At 47.9% G+C, this 16,433-nt stretch overlaps 1 protein-coding gene across 1 annotated transcript in view; it reads left to right on the top strand.

Annotated features, from left to right (window-relative positions):
• The first annotated feature begins 6,004 nt into the window (after positions 1–6,004).
• Positions 6,005–16,433, top strand: part of LOC137536882 (zinc finger protein 850-like) — a 53,609-nt gene continuing 43,180 nt past the window's right edge. The window contains exon 1 of the mRNA XM_068259064.1: positions 6,005–6,056. The gene's annotated coding sequence lies outside the window, so the exon portion shown is untranslated. The remainder of the gene's footprint in view (positions 6,057–16,433) is intronic.

Below are 16,433 nucleotides of genomic sequence, written 5' to 3'. Positions count from 1 at the left end.
ATGCGGCCGGCGGATCGCTCCAAAACCCGCTCGGTGTGCACTTGGCCTTATTCTCATGTACACTGAAGTGGGAAAATACAGTGGCAACACACACTTCCACTTCCTGCTAACAAACTTCAAAAGTCAGAGATTTCCAACATGAATTCTAAAGCATGTAGCTCACAACAGAACAAAAGAAAGCTAGAAAGTCATATTATCAATATAAAACTTTGAAGGTTGTCACCTGAGTGCTGTTCAGACATGTTGCTAGCCTACAGGCTAGTAATTTTTTATGCTGTGGAGGGGGTGTTGGGACAACGTGAAGCGTACTGCAGAGTACTATACTTTGATCCTAGGTTACTATGAAACTCTATCAAGATGGACTTTAGGTATCCTATGGTATCTGAGGTGCGGCATTATATCAGATACCCTAAGTGAATAGAGCAGCGTATTCCTTGCTTGGTGTACTGGATGTTTCTATATCCTCTTTGTTGTCATTACAGACAGCTGTGTGTGTTTTTCCTTCTGTATAATTTTGCATTGTTGCAGTACTGTTGTAGAAAGATGAAATAATAATAAAAGATGAGACTTGTTTTTTCCTTTTGCGTGTGACTTGTGTCATTGCTCAGTGTGATGGTGTCACCCTCAGCCTCTCCTGCACACAGATCACCTCCTCATCTCTATCAGTCACTGCCACAGTCACACAGGAAGGTACCAGGTTACACGCTCACAGGGCAAGGCACTGATAGTACTGGGCTTGGTATGACTCTCCATAACTTACATGGTGCTCACTTCTACCTTGCAAGTCCTACAATAGAGCCATAATGCCAGACCTAAAGGAAATCTGCATGTTTTCTGCCTATTGGCTAAGAGCAAATGAAGTGTCTCTTCTCAGGTACTTAGATCTGCGCAGCTACAAATGTTACCCTAGAAACACTCCTCCCTGGCCCTCTGGTTACAGAGTGGTGACACTTTTGAAAGTCTGGCCTCATGGACAGCGCCAGTTTTGATGGCTTTATGACCACTGGCTCAATTCACTAAGCATTACCATATTTGGTAATAGAGAAAACAGCTGATTTTAATAAACATATTGTCAAAGGCAAATTCACTAAGGCTGTTACCACTTGGAAAAGTAAAATTACCCACTAGGAGGGTAAATTATTGACTTGTGCTGTAAATACCTCAATAGATGTCAATTCACACATTAAAGCATTCGGTCTAAGAAGTAAAATGTTTGGTATTTTAAGATCAGTCTGGAGCTGTTGACAAAAGACAGTCAATAGGAAGAGCCACCCTATCCTGCTACTCACTCTATTTGATTTGATATACTGCAAGGTGGGACTTCAGGAAGTAACAAAACACAGACGCAGGAGCAGAGCACATTCAAAAAGGTGTCCCCTGTACCCCTTTAGAGGTGCAGAGAAAAGGCTGGTTCATGATGATATTCAGAGAGACTAGAGAAGGCATGCAGTCTAAAGGGATGCTGGGATTTTTTTTTACTCTTTTTGCTGTCACAGGACAAGCCGAAACATACAGAGGAATGGCTCAGGACAGACCACTTGTAGGAGAAGAATCAGCACAACTCTGACCAAAAGTGGGAGAACATCACCATTGCAAAACACAGTTTGCTGCTGAGACCTACTCCACAGCTGGTTAGACTTCCAATTTTTACCCAACAGGTTTTAGTGAATTGAAGCTATGGTTTTTGGTAATATCTTGGAGCACTGGAGGTCTGGCTGACATCATCAGGACTGTACTGCGCAGGCGCAGTAGTTATGCACCTGCACAGTACATTCCCGATGACGTCAGTCGTACCACATGACCTGCGCGGTGGAGCGCAAAAGAAGCTGACCTGGCAAGGTGGACTTCTGCAGCAGGGAAGACCGGGAGCCACTAGAGCTGCGGTGAGGGCAGCTGCCAGGGGCTGGAGGAAGCCCCAGGTAAGTGGATTTTTGTTTTTCAGGTTGCCTGGACGTATCCTTTAAGATGATTATTGACTTCAGGAAGCATGCTTCCACCTCCACTCTACATTGATAGCACTGGAGTTGCAAGAATACCCTGCATACATCTCCTGGGCACAACCATCTCCAATCACCTGAGCTGGAAGACTAACACTGGTTCCACCCAGAGGATAGCTACCCTGGAGAGGGGGCTGCCTAATACTGGGGCACATCTAACTACCTATAATGGGTAGGAGACTACCTAATACTGGGGGGCACATCTGGCTTTCTAATCAGGGGTGGGGGGCTGCCTGATATGGGGGGGGGGAGGTATTTCTATATATCTTACCTGAGGAGGGGCAGGCTACCTAATACCTGGGTACATCTGGCTATCTAACCTGGAGGAGGGGGCTGCCTAATACTGGGGCACATCTAACTACCTATACTGGGTAGGAGACTACCTAATACTAGGGGGCACATCTGTCTTTCTCATCAGGGGCGAGGGGCTGCCTGATATGTGGGGGGTACATTTGGCTATCTTAACTAGACAGGGGGTCTACTTAATACTGGGTGCACATTTGGCTACCTATAGTGAGAGAGAGAGAGTGTGTTCCCATCTTCATCTTCTCAGGCAGCATTGTTTCAGTGGACTCGTCGGCATAATAGCATGTGCCACATCATGAAGAAGAGGATACAGACTGGAATTCATGGAGCCAAGGACTAATTTTTAATTAATTTTAATAATGAATGTTTAACTGCCGTTCAGGAAGATGGAGCCTTAACTGGCAGCTATGGCCACAGGATTCTTGCTTTTTCTGGCTATTTCTTGTTTTTCTTCCCTTTTTCCCACCAATTCACCTTGTTTTCTCGCTTGAAGTGTGCAGCGTGGTCCAGTGTAGAATATGGATGCTGGTGCGAGTTGTGGGGAGTCCGGGACTTGGAAATGTTTCCACCTTGCCGCTGCCTGTTTGTTGTCTCTGCAAGTACAGGCCTTGAGGAGTCCACCACTGCTACCCAGGAGGTCGGGGCTCCACTGAGGTAGGAAGACACCGCGCTGATCGGGAAACCTTTGGCCTTGCTGGACGCTGGCTCCATCCATCGGCTGCTGCTGCTCTACCGCTGCAGGGACACCTTTGGTTCAGCTCCTTCATGATGCCAGCCACTGAACCCTAAGTAAGGGCCGTCACAGCTGTATGCTTCTGTAACAGCCAGATTATCTTGACCAGTCCTGCTGAATGCTGCCCAGGAGTCGGGACCTACCACAGAAATTAACACTACTGCGCCTTCTGAACTGGAGCACCATGGCCAGCACTGCCAGTGCCAGATGTCAGCAATCGGGATCCTCAGCACTGCAGCATCAGCCATCACCGCAGGGTTCTTTCATGAAGAACTGGGCCATTACTGCTGAACCTTTGCCTCCCTCTGTCCATCACCCCCTCCCCCTAATCTCTCCATAGATATGATGCTCATCCAGATTCCGGATATCCGGGTAACCCGGATATCCAAACTTTTTTGCACCATCCGATTTGGATTCGGATTCCGTATTTTTTTAAAAATCCGAATAGCTATCTGCGGATATTTAGACGCCTAACACGGATATCCGCTGATATTGCAGATATCTGGAACCGAAACTGATTACAAAGATAAAATCCCTCCTCCTCCTCCTGTAAGAGAAAGTGTAATAAGGGCCCTGCCGTAACATAGATATTACGGTAGCTAAGACTACTCCTGGGCCTTTCTTGTAGTTGAAGAGATGAGTGAACTAGCGGCTGGCTTCAGCCTGTAGTGTTGGTAGTATAGTGGTGAGCATAGCTGCCTTCCAAGCAGTTGACCTGGGTTTGATTCCTGGCCAATGTATGTGAGCTTGCTTTTGACATCCTACAAATCCCTGGAGGACAAGATCCATGAACAGGGAGAAGGAGGAGGAAGGAGGAGGGTGGAGATATTTTTCACCTTCCAAAACGTTTTGGAAGCATTTTAAAGGGCACTTCCGGTTTTCCTATCCAGATATCCAAATAGGTCGGATATCTGCGGATAATGTGTCCGGATATCCGCGTTCACGCGAATATCTAAAAGGTCGGATTCGGATATCCGAACCGGATCCGGATATCTAGGTATCCGCATCAATTTGGATTTTAAAAAGTACTATCCGAGCACCCCTAGATATGACAGATGATTGCCAAGTGCAACTGGTGGCGCAGTAGTATAGCAGCCTCGGCTTTCTGATATTATCCCCCCTCCGCATCCTTCCAGAACCCGTATGACCCAAAACAAATTCCAAGTACAACCCCTCGTTTGTACTTGGTAAAATAAATGATTCTGATAATGGAGGAGTGCACCAGCCGAGTCTCTACGCTGCCGAAAAGTCTGCATTGGCCTCAAGGACCAGAATAAAGCTGGGGGAGACCTGGGCAGGGCCGAATTTACAATAAGGCACTGTAGGCACGTGCCTACAGGCGCCTGATGACAGAAAGGCTGCTTTCTCCCCTCCCCGAGTGCCTCCCTCCCTCTTTCCCTATGTAGAGTCCTGCTGAGAGTCCAAATGAGAGGTTATTCACCCTGCTATCAGCATTCCACTGATGAGAGCTTACTTCAGCCAGGGTACCTCTAGCTGCTTAATACTAAGGTTTCTCTTGCTTACTTGGGGGCACCTTAAGCTACTTAATATTAAGCGTACTTCTGGCTACCTAATACTAAGGGACACCTGTAGCTACCTAAGATCATAGTCCCCAACCACCCCGTTTTCGTTGGGACTAACCCGATTTGGGAGGACTCTCCCACTATCCCGCGATGACCCCCCAGTGTCCCGGCTGGCTGGGGGGTCAGATGCAGGGGCGGACTGACTTTTTGCGCAGGAAGGGAGGCAGCCAGTGAAAGGAAGCTGGTGGCAAAGTGGTGAAGTCTCCCCCCCTCCCTTCCCTCACCTTGGTGCTCCCTTTCCTGGCTCTCCCTTCCGGATTAATGTGTCTCCTCCAATGGCGCAGCGGCTGACAGCGGGCGGGGAGGACTTACTGCTGTTACGCAGCTGCCGGAGAGAGCTGTGATCTGTGCGCCGCAAGTCTGGTCTACTCAAGACCAGACTAGCGGCGCACAGATCACAGCTCCCTTTGCCGGCTGGAAGGACAGCGGTAAGTCCTCCGCGCCCGCTGTCAGCCGCTGCGCCATCGGATGAGACACATTAATCCGGAAGGGAGAGCCAGGAAAGGGAAGCCCCCTGGTTACATATACTAGGGGCCCCTATACACCTGGCTACATATACTGGGGACACCTATTCACCTGGCTGGCTACATATACTGGGGAGACCAATACACCTGGCTATACCTATACACCTGGCTACATATACTGGGGAGACCTATACACCTCGCTGCATATACTGGGGAGATACTTTAAATTGATATATTACTAATTTTAAAATGTTAATATGAAGGAAAATGAACCAGGATAGAAAGGACCAGTGTGGTTTGAATTATAAAACCACATATTTTTCTTAGGGAATCTTTATGGTATGCGTGACTAGGGGTGTGATGGGGCGTGATGAGGGGTGTGGCAGGGGCGTGGCTTAAGGGTCCCTCTTTCTCATCTCAAAATGTTGGTAGGTATACTAAGATGAGCAAGGGAAGTAAGGGAGAAGTGACAGCTGGGAAAACCGGCACACTTGCGGTGCAGTTTGGTGGAGGTTTGTAGGTTCGTGGAGGGTGCCAGTACATCTGTCAAGTGTGCCAGGACATCGGTACCCATAGGCTCCTGTGAGGTAAATCCGGGCCTGGACCTGGGTATATGTGTGCGTGTGTGTACAGTGTGTTGGGGGAAAAGGGGGGTTCTGGAGGCTGGAGCTGGGCCTGATAACAACATACATCTGTCCTAATCTGGTCTGGAACAGTGCATTGTGTGTACATTATATACATATACTGTACAGTTTTCTTTTCCAATTTGAGGCCCTTTTTAAAAGTGAGGCAGAAGGTCTGATACTGGCCACAAGATGGCGCTGCCGGTGGTTTGTATAAGGTGGTAACCTGATCCACATATAAATAAGTGGAACGCACAGATAGTGAGAGCTGGAACGCACGTACCGGAAGTTGTATATCATTAGCAGGAAGTAGAAATAAGACATTGCGAGGACTTGCGGCAGAAGTGGTGGTAAGATGCACTTTTCACCCCTTTTTTGAGCTCCATTTTTTTTAAGTTTCGACTGTGTGTGATCTGCGGATATTAGTGCTGATATTTCCACGCTCGCTGGATGAAAATGTAAGAATGTTATAAGAGAAAATCCTTTGTGATCGTCTCTTGCAAAAAAATCGACGTCTGCATGATTTCATAGCTTCCAGCTGAGCCGTTTTCATAGGGACAGTCCCTCTTTGGGAACCAAATCCCTCTGTCCCTCTTTCTTCCTTATTTGTCCCTTTTTCAGGATTGATGAGCAGATCCAGGGGCGTAGCAATAGGGGTTGCAGAGGTTGCGACCGCATCGGGGCCCTTGGGCCACAGGGGCCCCAAAGGGCCCTCCCTCAACTGCAGTATTAGAACTCTATTGGTCCTGTGCTCATAATAATGACTTCTATAGATACTTTGAATAGTGGTAATCATTAACAAACTGTTCCCCATCCCCTTCTTCCACCTCTGACACTGTAGTTGCCATTGGCAGGTTTTGGTGCGCCGTATCAATTGTTATGTATAGAGTGCTTGGGGGGCCCCATTGTAAAACTTGCACCAGGGCCCACAGCTCCTTAGCTACGCCTCAGAGCAGATCTATGTAAATATATGTATTTATGTAATTTTCTGCTGACAAATCTGACTGTAAACTTTACACCCATCTTTGAAATCAATTAATACATTCTTTTAATTTGTTGATATTAAAGAATCATTTTATAAAAAAAAAAAATCTGTAAAACAGAAGCAAAGTTAAAAAACAAAACAAAAACAAACAAACAAACAAAAAAAAACCAACAGCCCCTGGGGGTACTTGCCTCGGGAGGGGGAAGCCTCTGGATCTTAACAAGGCTTCTCCCTTCTTTTTCACCCTCCAGTGCTGACAGCCTCCGACACCAGCAAGATAAATATTTGGTACTTATCCGTTAGCCGGGCGCATCCTCTAGGTGGCGACAAAACTCCACCAGAGTTACATCTTTCCCTACTATCCATGTCGGCCTGGAGGGGGAATAGTAATTAGCGCCACCTGCCGGATGCGCCCGGCTAACGGATAAGTACCAAATATTTACCTATTGCAATGCTGTGCTGGCGCAGTAGCAGCTTTCTGATTGGGCTCAGGTGGAAATAGCTGATACCGGTTGGGTCTGCTCTACTGCGCTGCGGTCCCGATCGGACTCGGCTATCTCCGCCTGATCGGAAAGCCGCTAGTGTGACTGCTCAGGATCGCGGCAGTTAAATATTGCAGACGCATTCCTCTCATGCCCCACAGCCGACATCCTTGTTGTCGGAGGAGACAGTGCTGGATCCCTGAGGTTTGAGAGGATGGGGGAAGCCTCAAAAGGATCCAGAGCCCCCCCCCCCCCTCACGAGGTAAGTACCCCCCCCCCCCCCCCCAAGGGCTGCTTTTTTGTTTTGTTTTGTTACAGTGACTCTTAGGAGCACCCAGTGGATTGGCTAGAAAGCTAGGCACTTTGCATTGTTTAAAAGGAAATTAGTAGGGCAGACTCCATATCCCGCTCTTTTGAGCTGTACTTTTAGGGTATCCCACTTTCTTACCTCATAGAGTTGAGAGGTATGTGATTTACGCAAGCGGGTGTGAGATGGGGCCAGGGAGAGGCTGCGCACTGACACAATCCTAGAAGAATTTGCTATATGTGGGAGGAGTATGGGAATGCCTGCTTACATCGTTTTTATGAATTATTGAAAATGAAGTATGCTCAAGCAGGAATTGGTAGGCTGTGATAGTGCATAGTTAAAAGGCATGGAGGGAGAACATACATTTTATAATCTGTAGACTTGACTTAAAGGGTACACAAAATAAGTTACTGTAGCTTGTAGAAAGTCTTAATTCTGCAACTGTCATGACACGACCTTGATGAACTATGAAGCATGTCTGAAGTGGAAGAGAGGATTCCAAATGTAGAGAAGTATGTATCATGTCTGAGGAGAAAGAGAGTGTTACAAATGTAGAGAAGTATATATATGGTATAAGGAGTGGAGGAGGAGAGAGAGAAACAGATGATGGGTTCCCATCTGCAGCCAGACTATGATTGGCCAGCGGAAGTAGACAGCAGGAAAGTGCAGAGGGTCCTTAAGTGGGGGGTGCTCAAATGTAAAAAAGGGGCCTGGCAACATCTTCCCCCGCATGCCCCCCCCTCCTTGTTTCTGGCTAGGGGGGTATTGGTTGTCATGTGGCTGCTGAATGCAGATGCTGGGTGCCATGCGGGTTCTGGGTGTGAGTACAGGGTGTCATGTGGGTTCTGGCTATGGTTGGGTATCGAGTGTCATGCAGGTGTTGATTGCAAGTACTTAGTGCCATGTAAGATCTGGGTGCATGTACTGGATGTCATGTGGGTGCTGGGTGCAGGTACTGAATGTGACATGGGTGCGAATACTTGGCACCTTGCCTGCACTGGGTGCTGGCTATTGGTGGGCTTTGGGCATCACATGGGTTTTGAATGCAGGTACTTTAGGTGCGGGTACGGGTTAAGTGGGTGCTTGGTGCAGATAGTGGGGGCCATGTGGAAGCTGTGTGCAGGTGTGAGTACTGGGTCCAATTTTAGGCCAGGGTGCAGATACTTGGTGTCATGTGAGTGTGAGTACTGGGTGCCAGCTATGAGGGGAAGGGGTGGGTGCTGGGAAAAGTAGAGGTCAGTGTGGGTGCTGCAGGAAGGGGCAGGGACGTGCAGAGGATCCTCAAGGGGATGGTGCTCAAATTTGAAATCGATAAATTGTGCTAAATTGTGTATGCAATATCCCCTCTCCAGAAAGCATAAGGCAGTTTTAACCACCAACCCCCCCCCCCCCCCCCCACACACACACACACACACACACACACACACACACACACACACACACACACACACACACACACACACACACACACACACACACACACACACACACACACACACACACACACACACACACACACACACACACACACACACACACACACACACACACACACACCTTTATAGCAGTATCAGGCAGACTTTGTGTCTCCTTCCAACCAACTCTTTTGGTGCCACCACCCACAAATCAGCAGTGATAGGTGCCCACTGTTAGTAGGTTAGAGTGGGCACAGTGGAGCCCAAAGTGGAGGCACAGACTCACCTTTCATTACTGGGACCTCTACCCCTCTTGATCAGCACCCAAGCTTCTTTTCAGGCAAAGAAGAAGTGATATGCAGTGGTTGCTAAGCATTAGTAGATGCAAAACCGCAGTAAGTGCCAAGGTGCAGCTGGTGTCCAGATACAGTGGGTGGTAAGATGCAAAGGTTCACTTTGTGCTGAGTTGCAGTGGGTGCCGAGATGCCAAAGCACAGTCTGTGTCAAGCTGCTGTGGGTACCAAGGTCCAGTTTGTATTGAGTGTTTATGTGCAGTGGGTGCTATGCAGTATTGAATGCTGAATGAGTAGCAGATGGTGATAAACAATAGTGGGTGCCATGTGAGTGCTAATTTGTACAGGGAGCCATGTGAGTGTTGGACATGAGTGAGGAGGGAGTGCCATGTGTGGTCTGGATGTGTGCCATGGGAGAGAGTATTGAGTCTCATATGGGTTCAGACCAAGGATGGGTACTGGGTGCTATTTGGGTGCTGGCCATGGATGGGTACTGGGTGCATATAATGGCTTTGGAACTTGGTGAAGTGTGAGTACTGTGCCATGTGGGTGTTGATTATGGGGGTATGTGGGTCTTAGGTGCAAATACAGAGTGCCAAGTGGGTACTGGGAGTGAGTATATGGTGACATTTGGGTGATGGGAGCTGGCTAGTGGGGTATTTGTTGTCATGTGGGTGCTAAAGGCAGATGCTTGGTACCATGTGGGTGCTGGCACAGGGTGTCATGTGGATTCTGGCTGTATGGGTGTGTATCAACTATCATGCAGGTGTTGATTGCAGGTACTCAGTCCCTTGTGAGTTCTGGGTGCAAGTACTGGATGTCATATGTGAGTGCTTGGTGTTTGTACTGGGCACTACGTGGAGGCTTAGTGCAACTGGAACTACTGATGATGAAGCATGTGGGTGTTGGGTGCAGGTACTGGGTATCACATAGGTGCGAATACTTGGTGCCATGCCTGCACTGGGTGCTAGCTATGAGTGCAGGTACTTTGGGTGCTAGTACTAGTTATGTGAGTGCAGATAGTGGGTGCCATGTGAAGGCGTTGTGTGAGTAGTGAGCGCCATGTTGGGGCTGGGTGCAAGTACTGTGCCGTGTGGGTGTAAGTACTGGGTGCCAGCTATAGGATGAAGGGGTGCAGGTACTGGGTGTCATGTGGCTGTTTGATGCAAGTACTAAGTGCCATATTGAGGCCGCATGTGAGTATTGGGTGCAGGGTGCAAGTACTGGGTGCTTGCTATAGTGGGGGTTACTGGTTGAGTGTAATGTGGGTGCTGAATATTGATGGGATTGTTGTGGATGCAGGGGGTGGGAGATCACTGTTGGTACTGCTATGAATGGCATAGTTGCTGCTAGGGGAGGCAGAGGTTATTGTGGTTGCTGGGGGGAGGTAGAGCTCAGTGTGGTTGCTGGGGTAAGGGTAGGTCACTGTGGGTGCTGGGGGGAGTAACTGTGGGTGCTGTGGAAGGTAGAGGTCAGTATGAGTGCTGGAGGAAAGGGAGGTCACTGTAGGTCTTGGGGAAGGTAGAGGTCATTTTGGGTGCTGGAGGAAGGGGAGGTCACTATGAGTGCTGCTGTGAATGGCATAGTTGCTGCTAAGGGAGGTAGAGGTCAGTGTGGGTGCTGGGGGAAGGGTAATTCACTGTGGGTGCTGTGGAAGGAAGAGATCAGTATGGGTGCTGGAGGAAGGGAAGGTGACTGTGGGTGCTGGGATAGTCAGTGTAGTTACTGGAGGAAGGAGTGGATGCTGGGTGTTGGGAGAGGCCACTGTGGGCGCTGGCAATGGGAGAGATCACTGTAGGTGCTGCTTTTGGGATGAGACGTCCCTGTGGGTGCTGCAGGGGACAGGAGGGTAGCCACTGTGGGAGGGAAAGATCACTGTGGGTGCTGGGGGAGGGATATGTCAGTGTGGGTGCTGGGGTAGGCAGGAATGGATTACTGCTAGAGCTGGGGAGGGAGAGGTCACTGTGGGTGCTAGGTGGAGGGAGAGGTCACTGTGGGTGCTGGGGGAGGGGGGGGACGTTACTGTGGGTGCTAGGTGGAGGGAGAGGTCACTGTGGGTGCTAGATGGAGGGAAAGGTCACTGTGGGTGCTGAGTAAGGGAAAGGTCACTGTGCTAGGTGGAGGGAGAGGTCACTGTGGGTGCTAGGTGGAGGGAGAGGTCACTGTGGGTGCTAGGTGGAGGGAGAGGTCACTGTGGGTGCTAGGTGGAGGGAGAGGTCACTGTGGGTACTAGGTGGAGGGAGAGGTCACTATGGGTGCTGGGGGAGGTAGATGGCAGTATGGGTCCTAGGTGGAGGGAGAGGTCAATATGCCACACTAGGATTCCTGTCTGGGCCTCTTCACTTCAAAGTGTCCCAGGCAGGGGCGGAGCTTCCAGCGGGTGGGCGGGCTTATCGCGGTCAGGGGCGGAGCTTATTTTGTGCGACGAGAGGGGCCTTTTTTGAAGATTTTAATAGGGTGGGTGGGGGGGGGGGTGCCTGGGCACCCAGAGCACCCCCCTCTGCACGTGATCTGTTTCAACTATAGACTTTATGGAAAGCAAACCCACCTTTCCAGGATAATCGCAGATTGCACAGAAGTATGGTTTGCTTACCAAAACGGATCCAATGCAAACTGACAAGTGTTTAAAATACGATCTGTTCACTGTTACTTTTGCCGTGCGGTAAATCGGATAAAAAAAGTCATTTTATCGATTCAGTGGAAACAGAGCCTAAAGCAGTAGAATGGAGGAGTCTAAGGATAGTGCCACTAATGATTGAGTTGTGTCACTGCCAGGGCTGTGGAGTTTGTATAAAAATCATCTGACTTCTTATTGTATGAAACCACCGACTCCAGGTACCCGAAATTGCTCCTCAACTCTGACTCCACAGCTCTGGTCGCTGCAATATAAGAAAGGAGTAGTAGATCAGTTTGTATGCAAATAATCCCTTAACGCCAAACAATCAATAAGCAAAAATAAACGTGGGAATGTAAGCTTGGTTCTCCAGGGTCTTTAAGGTACGGAGGAGGGGTAACTGGTGTAAGTAGAGGGGGAGAGCAGAAGGCGAGACTTCTAGGAAACCTACTCAGTCCTGCGCCGAACGTGGCTATTTTGAGACTTGATAAGTTATAAGGTATTACATTGTGACTTGGTCAACAGCAAGTGTTGATAGATTTGGATTTTTTACTCATCCTTATGTAGTTTGGCTTCAAAATGGTCTAAAAGTAATATTTTATGCATTGTTAGTAAGATTTTCTGTAAAGGAGGCAGGTGGGGGTTAGTCCATTAAAGTAGGTTTTCTTTGTTTATCTTGGTGGCCATAAGTAGCAGATGGTCTGCTCTATTGTGGTGAGGTAGTAGAGGATTGGAGTTGTTATTTGGTAGTGTGCTGGGGGGGTTGCGCAGGGTGTCATGTGCATAGCTATTTGGGAACATAAGCAGTTAGAGGGCATGACCTGAAGAGTTGAAGAAGGGTAGGTTTTCTGGTATTACAATTGGTTGCAAGCAATTTACCCAGTTGTGTGAAATGGGTGGCAGTAGAGCAGTGGAATGCAGCACAGTGGAGGGAGAGGTTATACTCCATACACACACTTGAATGCTGTTGCTCGAAACGTACAATGAGTCGGCTGAGAAACATTTTTTAAAAAAAGATAACACACGACTCTGTTACTTTGCTGTACAAATGCTTGAGAAAGGGTCCTTTGGGTTCTGAAACTGACTGGGTGCATCACATCTTTTTCCCTGATCGAAATTAAACATGGTTTCTTTTGATATTGCTTATGACTGCAGAATGAGCTATAGATAGATGTACCATTACTTAGATTAATCAGATAGCCATTCCCATACTACACCAAGGTGTTCCAGAGTTTTTTAGGGTTGACTATTGGCGTGGCAATCTAGCTACATACTCATGCCATGCTAAATGCTGCTATTATTATTATTATTATTGATTTATAAAGCGCCAACATATTCCGTGGTGCTGTACAAAGTAAGAAACAAACATGGGGTACATAATACAGACAATGTTGTACACTAATATACAAGATACATAATTAGTGACAAAATACAAAAAAATGATACAGCATACAGAATACAAAATACAGAAGTGGTAATGACAGTGATAAAAGTAACATGATGAATAAAATGTATAATGATTTCCAAGACACAAAAGGGGGAGAGAGCTCTGCCCTTGCGAGCTTACAATCTAAAGGGAATGGGGGGAAACAAGAGGAGGGGTAGTATACGATAAAATATATAAAGGGAGTGTGTTTTAGGATACCTAGTAGGAGTGCAGTTTGGTCTTAGGACAAAGGGAAGTGGCTTAAGGTAGCGCATATGCTTGTCGGAACAAATGAGTTTTTAGAGAGCGTTTAAAAGTAACAAAGGTTGGCGAGTGATGGATGTGTTGTGGGGGGGGATTCCAGAGAAGGGGTGAAGTGCATGCAAAATCTTGTAAGCGTGAATGTGAGGAGGTGATTCTAGAGGAGGACAACAGAAGATCGTGTGCAGATCTGAGATTGCGATTGGGTTTGCATCTGGAAATTAGTGAGGATATGTACCGGGGAGAGAGATTGTGGAAAGCTTTGTAGGTTAGGGTTAGGAGTTTGAACTGAATCCTCTGGTTAATTGGCAGCCAGTGAAGAGCTTGACAAAGAGGGTCAGCAGAAGAAGATCGAGAAGAAAGATGAATGAGACAAGCAGCTGAGTTCAGTACCGACTGGAGCGGGGCCAGTTTGTTAGACGGTAGTCCACAAAGTAGTACGTTGCAGTAGTCCAGATGAGAAATTATAAGAGCATGTATTAACATTTTGGTTGTGTCTTGAGTGAGAAAGGGACGGACACGAGATATATTTTTGAGTTGGAGATGGCAGGAACTGGGTATGGAGTTAAGATGAGGAATAAAAGACAGAGAAGAGTCGAATATTACCCCCAAGCACCGTGCTTTGGGAACTGAAGTTATGGGAGTGTTATTAACATTTATAGTTACTTCAGGCAGAGAGGTGGCCAGAGATGGTGGAAAAATTATTAGTTCTGTTTTACTCATATTAAGTTTTAGGAAGCGAGAGGCCATGAAGGAGGATATAGCAGACAAGCAGTCAGGAACATGTTTGAGGAGGGAGTTAAGGTCTGGGTCAGAGAGGTACAGTTGTGTATCGTCTGCATAGAGGTGGTATTGAAAACCGAATGAGTTGATTAAGTCACCAAGACCGTGCATGTGCTATTCCAAGGTAACAGTAAAACAGTCCTTGTGTTCAGGTCTGTCTCGGGTGGGGATCAAGCATGTGTATAGACAGGCCCGAATTTATATTACAGGAGCCTATAGGCACAGATGTCCTGTCACTCTAGACTTTGCCCAACATGAACCTGAAAACACCTACTGAACTGCACCCCAAGTGTGCTGGCTGTCCCAGCTGTCACTTCTCCCTTTGTTCCCTTGCACACCATTGGTAGCTACAGGTGCCCCTTAGGATTAGGTAGCCAGAGATATTCTCAGTATTAGGTAGCTAGAGGAACCTCAGTACTAAGTAGCTAGAGGTGCACCCTGACTTAAGGGAGATCTGGTCAGTGGAATGCCGAGAGGTAGGTGAGTAGGCCTGAACGATTTTAGGAAAAGATTGAATTGCACGATTTCTGCCAGAAATTGCGATTTCGATTCAATACACGATTTTCTACTCACAACGATGGATCAGATCGCTCTGACCATCCATGACACAAAACCTCAACGTGTGTGAACCCAGGCTTAACCCAGGTGTAGAATTTAGTAATAGGTGCCCCTTTTATGCAGCTTATTACTACTGGAAGAAAAAAAAATATATAAGGCAGCACAGTGGCGTAGTGGTTAGTGCTCTTGCCTTGCAGCGCTGGGTCCCTGGTTCAAATTCTAGCCTGGTCCTAGCCCTGCAAGGAGTTTGTATGTTCTCTTCATGTCTGTTTGGGTTTCCTCCGGACACTTTGGTTTCCCCCCACATCCAAAAAACCTACAGATAAGTTAATTGGCTACTGAAAATTGGCCCTATACTATGGTACATATATATACATATGACTATGGTAGGGATTAGATTGTGAGCCCCTCTGAGGGACAGTTAAGTGACAAGACAATATACTCTGTACAGCGCTGTGTAAGAGATAGAGAGAGATAGAGATATATCTATATATTTATATTATATATTACTATACATTTCTCAGTACTGTGTGACATGACAGCAGTGACTCCCCATGTAGCCTATCAGGGTGACATTTTCAGTGTCAGTCACTGTCACCCAGGCACGCAGCAGCACACACCACAGGGCATGCAGAGAGGGGACCACAGTAATAGTAGTTTGCTGACTGTCCCCTGCCAGGTAGAGAGCAGACAGAAGTGTTAATTAATTACTGAGTGAACGGCTCGGCTCCCGGGCAGCGCGTCTCTCAGGCTCTTCTCATTTTCCGGGCGAAGGGGGGCGGTACAAGCCCATCCTCCCTGTGTATGCCTGTCTGCCCCATTAACCAGCCTGGCTGTCACCCGTAGAGGGAGGGGGAATGATCCCACTCATTAACCCCTCACTGGCCTCCTCTCCAGCACCTACAGGGAACATTTCTGCTTTTGCTATACGCGACTGAGGAGGAGGGAGCCGGAAGCAGAGCAGGAATCAGTAGCTGCAAAAACCGCAGCTCTGACGATCTCAAGATCGTCACACTGCTGATCGCGATTTCCGTTTTAAAACCGAAAATTGTTCAGCCCTATGGGTGAGTAACCTTTCATTTATGCTCTGCTCAGGACTCTGCATAGGTAAGGCACGAGGAAGGCACTTGGGGAGGGGAGTGAGCCGCCTTTCCATCCACAGGCGCATGTAGGCACGTGCCTATAGTGCCTTATCATAATTCTGGCCGTGCATACAACTGTCTTCCTGACGTCGCATAAAGATCTGGTATGCTGGGTGCTTGGCAACAGTGTAGCCCAGGCATGGGCAAACTTGGCCCTCCAGCTGTTAAGGAACTACAAGTCCCACAATGCATTGCAGGAGTCTCACAGCCACAGTCATGACTCATAAAGGCAAATGCATTGTGGGACTTGTAGTTCCTTGTAGTTTCCCATGCCTGGTGTAGCCCGCTCCCTTTATACCACTCCCGACTCCACCTTTTGCTTAACTTCCCTGCTCCTTCCCTAACACCCCCATATCTGTGTTACCTCCCCGCTATGAGCGCCCCTGTTCTCCTCCCATCCCTAGTCTGTGTTCCCTCTTCTACCAGAATCACCATGTTCACTTCCTCTCCATTCATCTGAC

Source organism: Hyperolius riggenbachi, chromosome 10, assembly GCF_040937935.1.
Source record: "Hyperolius riggenbachi isolate aHypRig1 chromosome 10, aHypRig1.pri, whole genome shotgun sequence".
Lineage (NCBI taxonomy): Eukaryota > Metazoa > Chordata > Amphibia > Anura > Hyperoliidae > Hyperolius > Hyperolius riggenbachi.
Note: the sequence above shows the minus strand (reverse complement) of the source record. Positions and strands in the feature narration are given on the sequence as shown.